Source organism: Cricetulus griseus, chromosome 3 (assembly GCF_003668045.3).
Source record: "Cricetulus griseus strain 17A/GY chromosome 3, alternate assembly CriGri-PICRH-1.0, whole genome shotgun sequence".
Lineage (NCBI taxonomy): Eukaryota > Metazoa > Chordata > Mammalia > Rodentia > Cricetidae > Cricetulus > Cricetulus griseus.
The window spans coordinates 22,623,537-22,640,147 of record NC_048596.1 but is presented as its reverse complement, the minus strand read 5'-3'; the positions used below and the strand labels follow the sequence as shown (position 1 = coordinate 22,640,147).

General features: G+C 39.1%; 1 pseudogene; it reads left to right on the top strand.

The window, feature by feature from the left end:
- The first annotated feature begins 300 nt into the window (after positions 1-300).
- The window catches only part of LOC113834832, a 57,093-nt pseudogene continuing 40,782 nt past the window's right edge, over positions 301-16,611 (top strand).

Sequence of the window (16,611 nt, the reverse complement as noted above, 5' to 3'; positions counted from 1 at the left end):
CAGAATTAATCCATGCTTCTCAAGAGTAGTTTCACTTTATAAATACATTTTTTTATTTTATTAGCACTATTTGGACAATAATCAGTATAGCTAAACCACAAATTCAAATGGGTACCCTGTAAAAGAAAAGTGTAAACAGCATATTTTTATCTCTATCAAAAGGACAAGGTCTACTTGAGAGAGATTAAAGGTTATCTGATTGGCCAGTCAATGATGTTTCAAGAGGAACGTGTTGATCCAGCAGGTGTTATAAAAGCCCTGTGCTGGCTGATCACAGCTGTGTTAGTGAGAAGGGTCTCCATGGATCCAGTTTTGGTGTTGGTGTTTATTCTCTCCTGTCTGGTTCTCCTCTCACTCTGGAGAGAGTGCTCTGAGAGAGGGAAGCTCCCTCCTGGCCCCACTCCTCTCCCACTTATTGGCAATTTCCTCCAAATAGATGTGAAGGACATCAGAAGATCCTTGACCAATGTAAGTATTCTTTGTGCTCCTCCAATACATTGATGAAGAAGATTCATTAAAAGCTGCTTTTCAGAGAAACCCACAGAGACAACTGACCTGAACAAGGGGTTGCTCATGGACCCCAGACTGATAGCTGGGAAACCAGGATAGGACTGTTCCAGACCCCCTGAGTGAGAATGTCAGTTTGAAGATCTGGGAAATCTATGGCGCCTCTGGTAGTAGATCAGCATTTATACCTAGTATATGAATGGATTTTGGGAGCCCACGTCATGTAGAGGGATACTCTTTCAGCCTAGGCACACAGGGGAGGCTATAGGCCCTGCTACAAATGATATGACAGACTTTAAGATCCCTCATAGAAGGCCTCTCTTTCTCTGGGGAGCAGAAAGAGGTTGAGATGGGGGATGAGGGGCAGGAGAGGAGGGGAAGGAGAGGAAACTGGGATTGACATGTAAGAGAAGCTTGTTTCTAATAAACATCAAAAAAAAAAAACGAAAGCTGCTTTTAATGAAAATCTAGTATCAGAGGCAGTATTGGTATAAATAATCATGAAGCCAAAATGCTTTCAAAGGATTGTGTTCTTTATGACTTAAACAACAGGCCTTTTCAGTAATTCAGTAATGAGAGAGGTTTCAGGTGAAAGGACATTTATATCATTGCATTTTATAAAAAAGAAAAAAATCCCATAAAATTGCAAAATTTGTGATTATTTCCTTTCTTAAACAGCTTTTTTCCTATGATGTTTGGTTGAAGGTCAATATTGGGTAATAGGTTATTCAGTAAGTCAGGTAGAATTTTAGATATCCTTTTTTACTGGGCTTATCTATTTGATGCTGGCCTCTAAAAGAACTGATGCCTAATTTAACTAAATACAAATGGACATGGAATAACACAAGAAATTCAAGAAAGAAGTCAAGCTTCCAGCATATTTGGTGATATTTATATCTAGTTTTAATATTTGTAAAATCCAAGTCTGGAGCTAAGAATGCTGCCAGAGCAGGAACGATTTTTCCAGAAAATATTGCATGCCTATGTACAGTGTCAGTGGCACCCACACTCTATGTTTGTAGTAGCAGACTGCCAAACTTGGACTACTCAAACAAATTTTTTTTGTGCTGACTTACAAATTTTCATCTCATATCTAAGTGGGCCTGTCTTAGTTGCTTTATTTCTGCATCAGCTCATCTGTTTCTTTGGTCTTAATGTCTACTTTTTGTTAGTGCCAGACTGCTGATATCACTATAGCTCCATAATATAATTGGAGGTCAGGTCTTGTTATACATTGAACAGATTTTTTGTTCCTAGGAGTCCCTTGATTATTCTTGTTTCTTTGCGGTCCCATATGAAGTCCACTGTTGTTTTTCTAAAACTGTAAATATGGCATCAGAAGTCTGATGCATAGCATTAAATGTATAAATACAGAAGTATGGGTTTAGTAGATTGGGTGTTTTTATCCTTGGTTTCTGGTTCTTCTCTGGTCTACTGGCTGGAGTGTTAGAGTAGAGCATCTCCACACCTGTGGCTGGACTTCCGCATGTTGGAGTGGAGTGACCTTTGTTCAAACAGGGCATTTCTGCCCAAATTGGGGGACTGGGACATGGTGGGAAGTATGAGAGGGGTAATTGTGGGTAGGGTAGGCAGGCACTGAGAGACTTGGGGCAGTCAACAGTCAGGTGGCCTACATGGAGTTTTGGTGGCCAGCTTCTTGCTGACTGTTTTAATGTGAAAATTCCTTGTAATCTTTGTGCAACAAATACCTGAGCCCTTAGAAGTTAGTTCACTGTAGGTGATCAATAACTGATTATCACCATAATGTGATATAAAATAGGCTTCTGAACCATTGGAAGCTGAGTTTTGCCAGAGTAAAAATATTAAAATACAGTGAATGATAATGTTACTGTGAAGGAGGTTGACTCCATGGAGATTAAAGTGACTTTTACTTGCTAGTATTTACAATTTTCTTTCCTATTTCCAGTTCTCAAAAGTCTATGGCCCCGTGTTCACCCTGTACCTGGGCACGAAGCCCACTGTGGTGCTGCATGGGTATGAAGTAGTGAAGGAAGCTCTGATTGACCATGAGGAGGAGTTTGCTGGAAGAGGAAGCTTACCTATGGCAGAAAGACTTAATAAAGGTCTTAGTAAGTAACTGCACATGTTCTTGTGAGTGCTGCCTAGTGTTGACTGTGAAGGTGAAGACTGAAAAGAGGGGCTGGACTTCTTCCTGAGGTACGGGTTGGCCCTCTCTATGGTTTCACCTATCAGGTCTCTCACCTGTTCCCAGAATCTATTTCTAGTGTTTTACCATTTCTTCAGGCATTGTTTTTAGCAATGGAAGCATATGGAAAGAGACAAGGTGCTTCACAGACATTACTCTGAGGAATCTGGGCATGGGCAAAAGGAGCATTGAGGACCGTGTTCAAGAGGAAGCACAGTGCCTTGTGGAGGAACTGAGGAAAACCAATGGTAAGTGCAGGTTTAAACATTTACATTTCAGTTAGGTATGTGTGCACATCATGTTAATCATATCCTATCTAAAATTTTTGTTGTTTTGAACAATGATTATAGGTTTCATATTAATTTTCTGTTAACCTGCAGGACTAAGCACTTCCATTATGCAGGAGTAATTTGTCTTTGTGGTTCATTTCATCACGGAATAAGTGGTTGTGTTAATGGTGACAGAACCCAGTCAGAGGATATTTGTTTACGTTTTCTTGGACCATAGTGGTTTGACCAAATTAACTAAGCAGTACAGGGATTCTTCTAGGTCTGTGTTTTCATTCCTGGGTAACAATGATGTTATTTAAGGTTTTTCTTTCTCAGTTGACTGTAATACATTTTCACCAATAACTGTGTCTTCTACAGCATGATATAAAATTGTATTGTTATTTGTTTAAAAATTATTTACTATATTGTGAATGTTACATAATATGTTTTGATCATGATCCCCCAGCAACTCTTCTGAGACATACCCCCACTTTCCAATCTATCCTACTTTGTGTAGTTTCTTTATTTAATATCAACTAAACCTGATTTGTGCTTGACATATATGATTTTTAAAGAAAAATTTTTAGTGCTTTTACAATTTTGTACTTGTTTAAAAATATGTTTTAAATTGAAATAGAATTACACAATTCCTCCCTTTTCCCATTCTATTCCTTTCCAGATACTCTTCCTTGCCCCCTTTTCATTCTTTTTCCGTTCTTCACTCATTAGCCACTTGTCTTTGAGTATTATTGAATATGTGCATGTACATAGACACATATCTATATAACTTCCACCCCACCCAACATATCAAGCCACATAATGCTCACCCACAATCAGAGAGTCTAGTTCAGTCCCATGCAGGTTCCCAAGCTGTCAGTACATAGTGCATGAGCTCCCACTAGTTCAGGTCAGCTGTCTCTGTGGTCATCCCCATCATGCTCTTGACCCTGCCTTGTTCATATGATTCCTCCTCCCTCTCTTCAGATAAACTCCAGGAACTCAAACCAGTGCTTGTCTATGGATCACTGCATCTGCTAAATTCAGTTGCTGGATATAGGTTCTATGATGAAAATTAGGGTAGTCACTAATCTGATTAAAGGGGAAGGCCCATTCAGACTCCCTCTACACTATTTCTAGGAGTCTTAGCTGAGGTCATCCATGTAGATTCCTGAGAATTTCTCTAGCATCAGGATTCTCCCTACCCCCATAATGGCTCCCTCTATCAGGGTATCTCTTTCATTGCTCCCACCCTCCACCCCCTGACATAACTCTTCTTCATCCCTTATGTTCCCATTCCACATCCCCTCCTTTGTACCAACCTTCCCTGACCCAGCAGATCTTAACTATTTTCCCTTCCTGGGGCCCTCCATGTGTGTCCCTCTTAAGGTTCCCTTTTTACCTAGATTCTTTGGGTTTGTAAACTGTAACCTGGTTCTTTCCCCTTCCATCTAATATCCACTTATGAGTGGGTTCATGATGTATTTTCCTTTCTGGCTCTGGGTTACCTCTCTCAGGATTTTTTTCTAGTTCAATTTATTTACCTGCAAATATCAAGTTGTCATTGTTTTTTTTTTTCTGATGAGTAATACTCCATTATGTAAACGTACAACATTTTCTTTATCTAGTGTTTGGTTTTGGGGCATCTAGGTTGTTTCCGGATTTTGGCTGTTACAAATAATGCTGCTGCTATGAACAAAGTTGCACAAATGTCATTGTGGTATGACTGTGCATCCTTTTTGTATATACCCAAGGGTGGTATTGGTGAGTCTTGAAGTAGATTGATTCCCAATTTTCTGAGAAACTGCAATTCTGATTTCCAAAGTGGCTCTATAAGTTTTCACTACCATCTGCAATGGAGGAGTGTTCTCATTACTCCACTGTCATCAATGTTCTTAACCTTAGCCCTTCTGATAGCTGTAAAATGGTATCCCAGAATTGTTTTGATTTGTATTTCCCTGATGGCTACAGATGTTGATCAATTCCTTAGATGTTTTTTGGCCATTTTAATTTCTTATGTTGAGAATTTAGTGTTTAGGTCTGTACTTGATTTTTTACATTTGATTATTTTTGTTTTGTTGTCTGGTTTCTTCAGTTCTTTATATATTTTGGAGTTCAGTCCTCTGTCTGGCATGGGATTGGTGAAGATACTTTCCAGTTCTGTAGGCTGCTGTTTAATCTTGTTGACCATGTCCTCTGCTTTAGAGAAGCTGCTCAGTTTTAGGAGGTCCCATTTATTGGCTGCTGCTCTCACAGTCTGTGCTATTGCTGTTAATTCATGAAGTGTTCTCATGTGCCCAAATGTACAAGGTTACTTCCCACTTTCCCTTAAATCTGGTTCAGTGTAACTGGATTTCTGTTGAGGTCTTTGATTCAATTAGACTTGAAGTATGTGAATGGCACTAGATATGGAACTATTTGTATTCTTCTATATGTCAACCACCAGTTAACCCAGCAATATTTGTTTAAGTTGTTTTCTTTCTTTCCATTGTACAATTTTGGTTTCTTTGTAAAAAAATCAGGTGTTCATAAATGTGTGGATTAATGTTTGAGTCTTTGATTCAATTCCCTTGATCCACTTGTCAGTTTTAATGCCAATACCAAGCTGTTTTTATTACAGTAGCTCTATAGTGGAGCTTGAGGTTAGGGATGTTGACCCTGAGGGTTTTGTTTTCCCATATGAAGTTGAGTATTCTTTCCAGGTTTGTGAAGAATTGTTTTGGGATTTTAATGGGGATTTCATTGAATGTGTAGATTGCTTTTGGTAACATTGCCACGTTTACTATGTATATCCTAACTATCCAAGAACATGGGAGATCTTTCAATTTTTGATATCTTCTTCAATTTCTTTTTCAAAGACTTAAAATTCTTTTTGTATATTTTTTCACTTGTTTGGTTAATATTACCCCAAGATATTTCATGTTATATGTGGCTATTGTGTAGAGTGATGTGTCTCTGATTTATTTCTCATCCATTTTATCATTTATATATATGAGGGTTACTGATTTTTAAAATTAATCTTGTATCATGCTACATTACTGAATGTGTTTATCAGCTCTAGGAGTTTCCTGGTACAGTAGTTGGCGTTACTTAGATTATACCATCATGTCCTCTATAAATAGTGGAAGTTTAATTCTTCCCTTCTAATTTGTATCCCCTTGATCTCCTTTTGTTGTCTTATGTCTCTAGCTAGAACTTTGAGTACTATATTGAATAGATATGGAAGAGTGGACTCTCTTGTCATGGTCCCGGTTTTAGTGGGATTGCTTTGATTTTTAATTAGATTGTTTGGTGTTTTGGTGACTAGCTACTTGAGTTCTTTATATATTTTGGAAATCAGCCCTCTGTAGTTATATGGTTGTTGAAGATCTTTTACCATTCTGGGGGCTGCTGTTTTGTCTTGCTGACTGTGTCCTTTGCCTTACAGAAGCTTCTAAGTTTCAGTATGTCCCATTTATTAATTGTCAGTCTCAGTGTCTGTGTTACTGGTGTTAAGTTCAGGAAGCAGTCTCCTGTACCTCCCACTTTCCATTTTAAGAGGTTCAGTCTGTCTGGGTTTATGTTCAGGTCTTTGATTCATTTGAACTTAAATTTGTGCCTGGTGATGTGTATGGAAATATCTGTCATTTTTTACAAGTCAGCATTCAGTTATGCCAGCACTATTTGTTGAGGGTGCTAACTTTTTTCCATTGTATAATTTTAGCTTCTTTGTCAAAATTGCGTGTTCATAGGAGTGGGGGTTAATATCAGGGTTTTAAATTAGATTTAATTGTTCTACTTGCCTATTTTTGTGTCAATACTAAGCTGTTTTAATTACTATAGCTCTATAGTAGTGTTTGAAGTCAGGGATGCTGATGCCTCTGGAAGTTCCTTTATTGTTCAGGGTTGTTTTGGCTATCCTGGGTTTATTGCTTTTCCATATAAATTTGTTCTTTCAACTTCTGTTAAGAATTGTGTGGGGGTTTTGATGGAGATAGCATTGAATCTTCAGATTGCTTTGGCAAGATTGTGATTTTTACTATAGTGATTCTACCTTTCTGATGTCTTCTTTGATTTCATTCTTTAAAGACTCAAAGTTCTTGTTATACAGGTCTTTCACTTGTTTGGTTAGAGGTACTCCAAGATATGTTATGTAGTTTGTGGCTATTGTTAGGGATGATTTTTCTCTGATTTTGTTCTCAACCCATTTATTTTCTATATATAGCAGGGTTACTGATTTTTTGAGTTAATCTTGTATCCTTTCACTTTACTGAAGGTGTTTATCAGGTTTATGAGCCTCCCTGTAGAATTATTTGGGTCACTCATGTAAACTATCATACCTATCTACAAATCTTAAAAGTTTGACTTCTTCCTTTCCAATTTTTATTCCCTTGATTTCCTTTTGTTGTCTTGTTGCTCTAGCTAGAACTTCAAGTACAGTATTGAAGAGATATGGAGAGAGTGGACAGGATTGTCTTGTTCCTGGTTTTAGAGGAATGCTTTGAGTTTCTCTCCATGTAGTTTAATGTTGGCTGTTGGCTTGCTATATATTGTTTTTATTGTTTGGTTATGTTCCTGTTATCCCTGATCTCTCCAAGACCTTTATAACGAAGGGGTATCTACTTTTGTCTCAGGCCTTTTCAGCATCTAGCGAGATGATCATGGGGTTTTTGTTTTTCAGTTTGTTTATATGATGGCTTACATTGATTTGATTTTCATCTCTAGGATGATGTCTACTTCATCATGTTGGATGATTTTCATGATGTGCTCTTTGATTTGATTTGCCAGTATTTTAGCATTAATGTTCATGAGAGAGATTGATCTGTAGTACTCTTTCTTAATTGTGTGTTTATGTGGCTTGGGTATCAATGCAATTATAGCCTCATAAGAAGAGTCTGGCAATGACCTTTCTGCTTCTATTGTGTGAAGCATTTTGAGGAGTAGTGGTATCATGTCTTCTTTGAATTTCTGGTCAAATTCTACACTGAAACCATCTGACCCTGAGATTTTTTTGTTTGGGAGAGTTTGATGAGGGATTCTGTTTCATTAGGAGCTATAGATCTGTTTAAATTGCTTGCCTGTTCTTGATTTAATTTTGGTAAATGATATATATCCAGAAAATTGTCTATTTCCTTTAGATTTTTGAGTTTTGTGGAGTACAGGTTTTCAAACTATGACCTGATGATTCTCTGGACTTCTTTTGTGTTTGTTATTTTGTCCCCCCTTTCCTTTCTGATTTTGTTAATTTGCATGTTCTCTCTCTGCCTTTTGTTTAGGCTGGATAAAGGTTTGTCTATCTTGTTGATTTTTGCAAAGAATCAACTATTTGTTTCATTGATTCTTTGTATTATTTTCTCTGCTTCTACTTTATTGATTTCAGCCCTCAATTTGATTATTTTCTTGCATCTCCTCCCCAGGGGTATGTTTGCTTCTTTTTGTTCTAGAGCTTTCAGGTGTGCTGTTAATTCTCTAGTATGACTATTCTCCAGTTTCTTCATGTGGGCACTTAGTACTATGAACTTTCCTCTTAGCAATGCTTTCAAAATGTACCATAAGTTTCAGTATGCTGTGTCTTCAATTAGAAATTCAGTCAATCTTAAGGATTGACTAGAAAGCTATACTCCACCAAAGTGTAAAATCTAAAAGAAACATATTTATATATATCCTATACATTCAAATCAAATTGAAATAAAGAATTCAAATAGACGCATAATATCCAATGAGATGGAAGAAGTCATTAAAATTCTCTTAACTATCATTAACTATCATAGGCCAGGAGGAGTTGTATTCAGTGTGTAATTCTACCATAGCTTTAGAAAATTTTCCTGAAATTATTTGGTAAAATAAAAAATGATGAAATATTTCTAAAAATCTTTCTACAATGTTGGTATTGCCTTGAAACCAAATGTATGCAAAGCATAGAAAAGAAAGAAATGATGGAATCAAGAAAGAATGTAAATTTTAGGCTAACATCTCTGATGAACGTGGAGAAAATATTTTGTCAATAAAATATTTCTAACCAAATACATAATGAATCAACAAGATTATCCAATGTGATCTAGTTGGTTGAATTCCAGAGCTTCAGGAATGGTTCAACACATGGAAATCAATAAATGTAAACAATTTCATTATTTCTTCTTACATGTAACCTATCAATTTGCCTTACATTCTACTGACACATGTAGGACAACACATATCTGAAAGATGCACAAGAAGGAAGCAAGGACTTTATTTCTTAATTATATGATGTCTTTAATTAAGCAGAAACTATTTTTGTTAACCTTTTAACTCTGTCTTTAATCCTGCCTGTCATTTCTGCTCAAGTTCACCTTTTCATTTGTGTGTGTGTGTGTGTGTGTGTGTGTGTGTGTGTGTGTGTGTGTGTGCGCGTGCGTGCACACGCAGAAAATGAATCACTTTTCTTTTGCTACTTCTATAGATGCTACTTACCTAAGAAGTTCCTATTCTGAAAAAAATCAGGTTAGATATTTGATTTCTAAGGTCTATGAGTTATTTCTTCCAAATAAAGTGAAAGGAAAGACTAAAAATCAAATTTAATCTGTGAATGGTATGTATACATATAAGAGTAGTCCCAATATTTTACCCTTCATTGTTTTTGGCTTAAATAAAATATTTCATGATAGCATAGAATATAATCAAGTTTCTAAACCCTGGCATAGTGAAAACAATATTAAGGAGTTTCCTGTTACTTACTTGTTTAATAATTTATTCACACACAGTTAATTCATGTGATTCTTATGTGATGTCTAGAGGTTTAAATTTTGATAAGCTTGAATGTAAAGTGTATTTATCATTTGATCAAATTAAATTCACTATAGAAAGGACATCAGAAGAAAATGCCCTGGGACCTGGAGAGCTGGCTTATCACTTTGGAGAGAATGTTTCTTCTGAGTAGCAGCAATGGCTTCCCAGTGCCCATGACATGCAGCTCCATGAGATTTGGCATGCTCTCCTAGCCACCACAGATATACACCACACATACCACACACACCACACACATCACATCACACCACACCACACCACACACACCATACCACACACATCACATACACATACTCTCACGCATGTGAGCACATGCACACAGATAAAAGTAAGACTAAAAAACAAATTTCCTTATGATTTTTCAGCCTGTAATATCACACACGTGTCTGCCACACAAATTTTAAGTATTATACCAGCATAGTCATTTAATAATGTGATTTGGGGAAATGTTTATAAATCTGTAAACCACACTTTCCCCCAACTATGCTGTGTAGATTTTTTTTTAATATAGTAATTCATTTTGGTTTCAAAACCACTTTTTATTTTGTTTTTAAATTAATTTTTGTTAGTTCAAATTAGAAATAAGCCTGCTTCACATGTCAATCCCTGCTCCCTTTCCCTCCCCTCCTCCCCAGTACTCCACCAATCCCCAACCCATCTGCTCTCTGTTCTCCTGGGAGGGTAAGGCCCTCCATGGGGGATGCTCAAAAATCTGTCATGTCATCCTGGGCAGGGCCAAGGCCCTCCCCTGTATGTCCAGGATGAGAGAGCATCCCTCCTCATGGGATGGGCTCCAAAGTCCTTTCTTACTCCAGGAATAAATACTGATCTACTACCAGAGGCCCCATAGAGTGTTGAGGACTCCTCACTGACATCCATGTTCAGGGGTCTGGATCAGTCTTAATGCTGGCCTCCCAGCCATCAGTGGGGGGGTCCATGTCACTCCCTCCTTGTTCAGGTCAGCTGTTTCTGTGGCTTTCACAAGCCTGGTCTTGACCTCATCACTCATCACTCTTCCCTCTCTGCAACTGGTTTCCAGAGTTCAGTTCAGTGTTTACCTGTGGGTGTCTGCCTCTGCTTCCATTAGCCACTGGATGAAGACTCTAGGATGGCATATAAGACAGTCATAAGTCTCATATAGGGGAAGGGAGTTTGGGGTAGACTCTCCCCTATTGCTTTGATTGCCAGTTTGTGTCACCCTTGTAGATTTCTGGAAAGCTTCCTAGTGCCAGATCCCTCTTCAAGAACCTATAATGGTTCCCTCTGTTATGGTATTTCTCATTGTGCTCTCTTCTATACTTCCCCAGACTCAACCTTCCTGTTCCCTGTTTCCCTCTTGTCCACTCCCTCCCTCTTCTTCCCCTCTCTTTCTCCCAGCTCCCTCTCCTGTATCCCCATGCTCCACATTAGCTCAGGAAATTCTGTCACCTTCCCCTTCTCTTGGGGTCCTCCTTGTTTCCTAGTTCCATTTGGTGAAATGGATTGTAGGTGGGAAAACATTTGCTATATGTCTAAAACTCATATATGAGTGAGTACATACCATGTTTGTCTTTTTGTGACTGGGTTACCTCACGCAGGGCGTTTTTATCTAGTTCCATCCATTTGCCTGTGAATTTCAACATTCCATTGCTTTTCTCTCGTGAGTAGTAGTCCATTGTGTAAATGTACCACATTTTCTCTTCAGTTGAGTGGCATATAGGTTGCTTCCAGGTTCTGGGCATTACAAATAGTGCTGCTTTGAACATTGTTGGACAGATGTCCTTGTGCGAATGTGCATTCTTTGGATATATGTCCAAGAGAGGAATTGCTGCATCTTGAAGTAGACTGATTTCCATTTTCCTGAGAAACCACCATACTGATTTCCAAAGTGGTTGTACATATATGCACTCTCACCAGAAATGGAAGAGTGTTCCCTTTTCTCCACATCCTCTCTGGAACAGACTGTTATTGGTGTTTTTGATTTTAGCCATTCTGGCCGGTAAAAGATGGTATCTCAGAGTTGTTTTGACTTGCATTTCCCTGTTTTCTAAGGGTGTTGATCACTTTCTTAAGTGTCTTTCAGCCATTTTAGATTCCTCTGTTGAGAATTCTCTATTTAGTTCTGCACCCCACTTTTAAATTTCATTTTTTTGGTGTTTTGGTAGCTAGCTTCTTGAATTCATTGTATATTTTGGATATCAGCCCTCTATCAGATGTGGGGTTGGTGAAGATCTTTTCCCATTCTGTGGGCTGTTGTTTTGTCTTGCTGACTGGGTTCTTTGCCTTACAGAAGCTTCTCAGTTTCAGGAGGTCCCATTTATTAGTTGTCAGTCTCAATGTTTGAGCTACTGGTGTTATGTTCAGGAAGCATTCTACTGTACCAGTTCGTCCAAGGGTACCTCCCACTTTCTCTTCTAAGAGGTTCGCTGTGGCTGGATTTATGTTGAGGTCTGTGATCCATTTGCACTTAAGTTTGTGCATGGTGATGGATATGGATCTATCTGTAATCTTTTCCATGCCCGAATACAGTTATGCAATCATTATTTGTTGAAGATGCTTTCTTTTTTCCATTGTGTAATTTTAACTTCTTTGTCAAAAACCAGGTGTCCATAGGTGTGTGGGTTAAATATCAGGGATTTCAATTTGATTCCATTGGTCTGTCTGACTACTTTTATGCCAATACCAAGCTATTTTCAGGACTATGGCTCTATAATACAGCTTGAAGTCAGGGATGGTGATGACTCCAGAAGTTCCTTTATTATACAGGGGTGTTTTGGCTATCCTGGGTTTTTTGTTTTTCCATATAAAGTTGAGTATTGTCCTTTTAAGTTCTGTGAATAACTGTGTTGGTATTTTGATGGGGATCGAGTTGAATCTGTACATTGCTTTTGGCAAGATTGCCATTTTTACTCTGTTCATTCTAAGTATCCAAGAGCATGGGAGATCTTTCCATTTTCTGGTATCTTCTTTAATTTCTTTCTTTAAAGACTCAAAGTTCTTATTTGTACAGTTCTTTCACTTTTTTGGCTGCTGTGTAGGCTTTTATTGAACATAATCATCATTTACTTATTTTAAAAATAAACATTATTGTCGCTAACACTGAATGAAGTGTGTGCCTTATGAAGATTTTACAGTAGTGTAACATGTGCTTTGGAAATGCCTCTATACCATCTTCCTTCTGGGCCACTCCATCCCCAGTTACCCTATTGTATCCTTCCCCAGGCTTCTTTGTTATAATCAAAATATTGTGTATATTCTTTTATGTGTATGTTTGCCTGCAAATCCACGTGTGAACCACTTGTGTACCTGGTGTCACAGAAGTCAGAAAAATGTGTCATATTCCCATGGAGCTGAGGTGACAGAAAGTTATGGGCCATCAGGAGGGTGCTCTGGTCTGAATTTTGATTCTCTCAAACAGCAGGAAGTACTTTGAATGCATAACTATCTTTATACCACTGACCTTATTAGACTTTGTGTCTACTTTTCCAATATTTTCTTTACTTCCTATGAAACAAAATGTATTGTAGTAAAAGATGAAATGAGAAAAGGGAAGTCTCTGTCAAGTCCCTAATATTATTTCTACCTCTTGGAATCAACTATAAAATAAAAATTTTCTTTTTATTTGGTAATGCAAACAAATCCACATGGAAGTGGATGTTCTTAAGCTTATACATTACTCTCATTTAACTAGGAGGAATTCTCCTTATGCTTTTCCTTCTAATATGAGAACTCACCTGCAGGGTTGCCATTTCCTCCTTCCTTGGATCAACACTTGCTTTGGTTACTCATTGTGGCTGCAGAGCTTCCAGGTGTACACTCTTCTATTCAAATTCCAGTGTTATGTGGTAATTAGGCATTCCAGTAAGAAATAATTCTGTTCCAAATACTAGAAATGTTGTGTTTATAAAATATTTTTCCTTTTATATACCAGATAATTAAAAGTGCAAAAATCTGTGTAACAGATATGCTCTGTTCTTATTTAACTGGTGAGGGTGAGGCCATCTCAAGTTTAGGTTAAAGTGATCATTGATTCTACATAAATGGATGCTTAGTTGCTAGGAAAACTGTAGATAAGATATGGTCTAAAATTTCTAAAGAATCTTTACCTATAACAAAAGCAAAATGTCTCCTTTGTATATTTTAATAGTATTTCTCCAATTGTTTCTAATGCTCCAGGATCACCATTGATCCCAAGTTCATCTTGAGCTGTGCTCCCTGCAATGTGATCTGCTCCATTATTTTCCAGAAGAGTTTTGATTATAATGATCAGGATTTTCTTACCTTTATGGAAAAAATATATGAGAATGTCAGGATTCTGGGCTCACCCTGGTTGCAGGTGAAGTAAAGATCTTTTCCTTCTGGGAAAACACTTATAGTCTTTCATTCTCATAGGTCAAATTCAATATGGACCAAGAAGTGAGGTGAAAAGACATCATGGTTCTGAACAACGTATTACGGAAAGAATATCTGGAAGTCAGGTCGAATCCCTTTGCTATACAAATAGCAAAACTAAAGGGCAAATTCCAGGTTGGCTCATTTCCAATTGATGTCTCCAGAACTGTTTGTACAAAAGATTGCATTATTTCTAGAAGCGTTCCCAGTTCTTCATAGGACATTATTCTATGAATAATTCTTATCCTGTTTTCTATTATTAAACATATATATCCTTATCATATTACTAGGTAGGAATATTTTGGTTCAGAAAGAATATTCTCTTAAAGGATAAAGATTACCAATGACAATGAAATCTGCCAGGAAACACTGAATAGTTTTAGAGGTTTGATGGGTCAGCTGGAATCCTAGTTGACAAACAGACTGGCAGAAAGATGAGTGATTTAATGCTGTGTGGCCCACATCCTTCTTCTCAGAGTTGTCCTAGGCACAAGTGTCACCTCCTGAACTCTCCTTAAAGAGTGGCCGTGATCTGGGCACTCAGGATAACAAGGTACCAGACAGACAGACACTAATATATTAAGCAAATGTCAAGAGAGTTAGAATGGTTCATGTCCTATGGAGAGACACATAGTTGAAAAGGTGAAGCAGTACAGAGATTGGGCTGAAGGTAGCTTGATTGCCACCCAGCACCATGGTGATGTCTGGGCATTGTCTGCTATCAGAGCACATGTCTGGGTTCATGGCCCTGTTGAAGCCTTTTTCTGTGTTGATGTCCATAGCTCCTGATACCACTGAAGGCCAAGAGGAAAGGGCTGCACAGGTTTGGTACTGGCACTCACTGGCTGCAACACTAGGGAGAGTGGGCCCCATATTTCCTCTGGGAAACACAGTGGAACTGATCCTTTTGACAGTGGAGTGGAGCCAACCCAAGCTTGGGGGATCTGACTCCACCCCTGATCTGCCATATGGTGGCTTGGGTGGGAGAGAACTGCCCTCCCCCTTGACTGCTTGTGGCAGGTGGGACAGCTAGCCCTGAGGCCATAATAGCAGGAAAGCTCCCCTTGCCACCACCACTGCAGAATGCAGGGAGCAGAACCTGCACTTTGCCTGGGCAAAGAGCAGAGATGATAGTATCCACAGGGGTGCAGGTGCATCAACTCTGAAGTTGTGAGTGTGAGAGAGCTAGCCCCACTACTTGTCTGTCATGTGGTGGTGTGGTTGGGAGAGATGTCCCCTTTACCCTTTTTCCCTTACCACCTGAGGCAGATGAGGGAGCTGACCCTTCCCCTTACCAGCTGCAGCACTCAAGAAAGCAGGCCCTGCTCTAAACCTGGGCAGCAAAGTAGAGCTGACCCACTTGGCAGAGGCAAAGGTGAGCTGACTTCACGGGTGTGAGAATGGGAATGATGACCACACCTCTTCATCTGCCATGTGGTGGTAAGGGTGAGGGAAAGATGCCCTCCTCACCTTGCTGCTGCCATCTGTGGAGGGTGAGGTAGTTGACCTTCCTCCTTACCAGCTTCAGCACCTGGGAAAGTGGTCCCTGCACCTCCCCTGGGCAGTACAGCAGAGCTGACCCTATTGACCCCATTGATTGGTGCTGGGGGAGGAGTGTGAACCAGCCTAAAGTATGTGAACATAGGGTATATGGTCACTCCCCTCATCTGTCTCCTGATGGTATGGGTGGGGATAGATTCCCTCCCCTCCATTGAAACCTGTGGCAGATGGTAGGGCTGGCCCTGAGTCATCAGAGTGAGAGAGTTGTCCCTGGCCTTCACCACCTGCCAAATTTGGAAGAGTGGCCCCTGCACCTTGCCTGGGTAACACAGTTGATCTGCCCCTGATGGTGTACAGGTGGAAGAGCCAACTCTGGGGGCATGAAAGAAGCTCATTGCTATAAGGGTTGAACCATCCAGGGCAATGCCATAGAACTCACCCTGGTCATGAGGTCAGGGGGAGAATTGGAGGGATTGGCATCACACCAACTACCCAGACCCAGAACTAGGATTATGAGTAGATGCATCTCAACATCCACTCCATCTATGTTCTGCTGGAGCACAAGGAGGTGCTGGTTCTGCAGGTACAGGGATACAAGATCTTCACAGTGCAGGGCAACAACAGGATATCCAAGTAAACTCCCAGTAATGGCCTGGTATTGAGATTGTAATAGAAACCAAAGTCTTTGAGCCAGACCAATGACTCCTTGCAGTGATCACTTGCAAGTAAAGATATATGGATAAAGGGGTTTACTGTGTGACTCTTTTTGTCACACTGCAACTTTCACTGTGAGATTTTTTTCTCTTAAATTTATTTTATTTTATTTTTTTATTTATTTTATATTGAGGATAGTTATGGTATGTACAGGTAGATAGGATCAAGATGCACAGTGTGAAGAACACAAAGAATAAATACAAAGCAAGTTAAAAAAAGAACAATAGCTGTGATCATAGAGAAAACCCTAAGGACTGTGCTGTACTTTGCTTTCAAAGCCTCTTGGAGTCTCACCCACTTCATTCCATGTCATAGGCCAGTTTA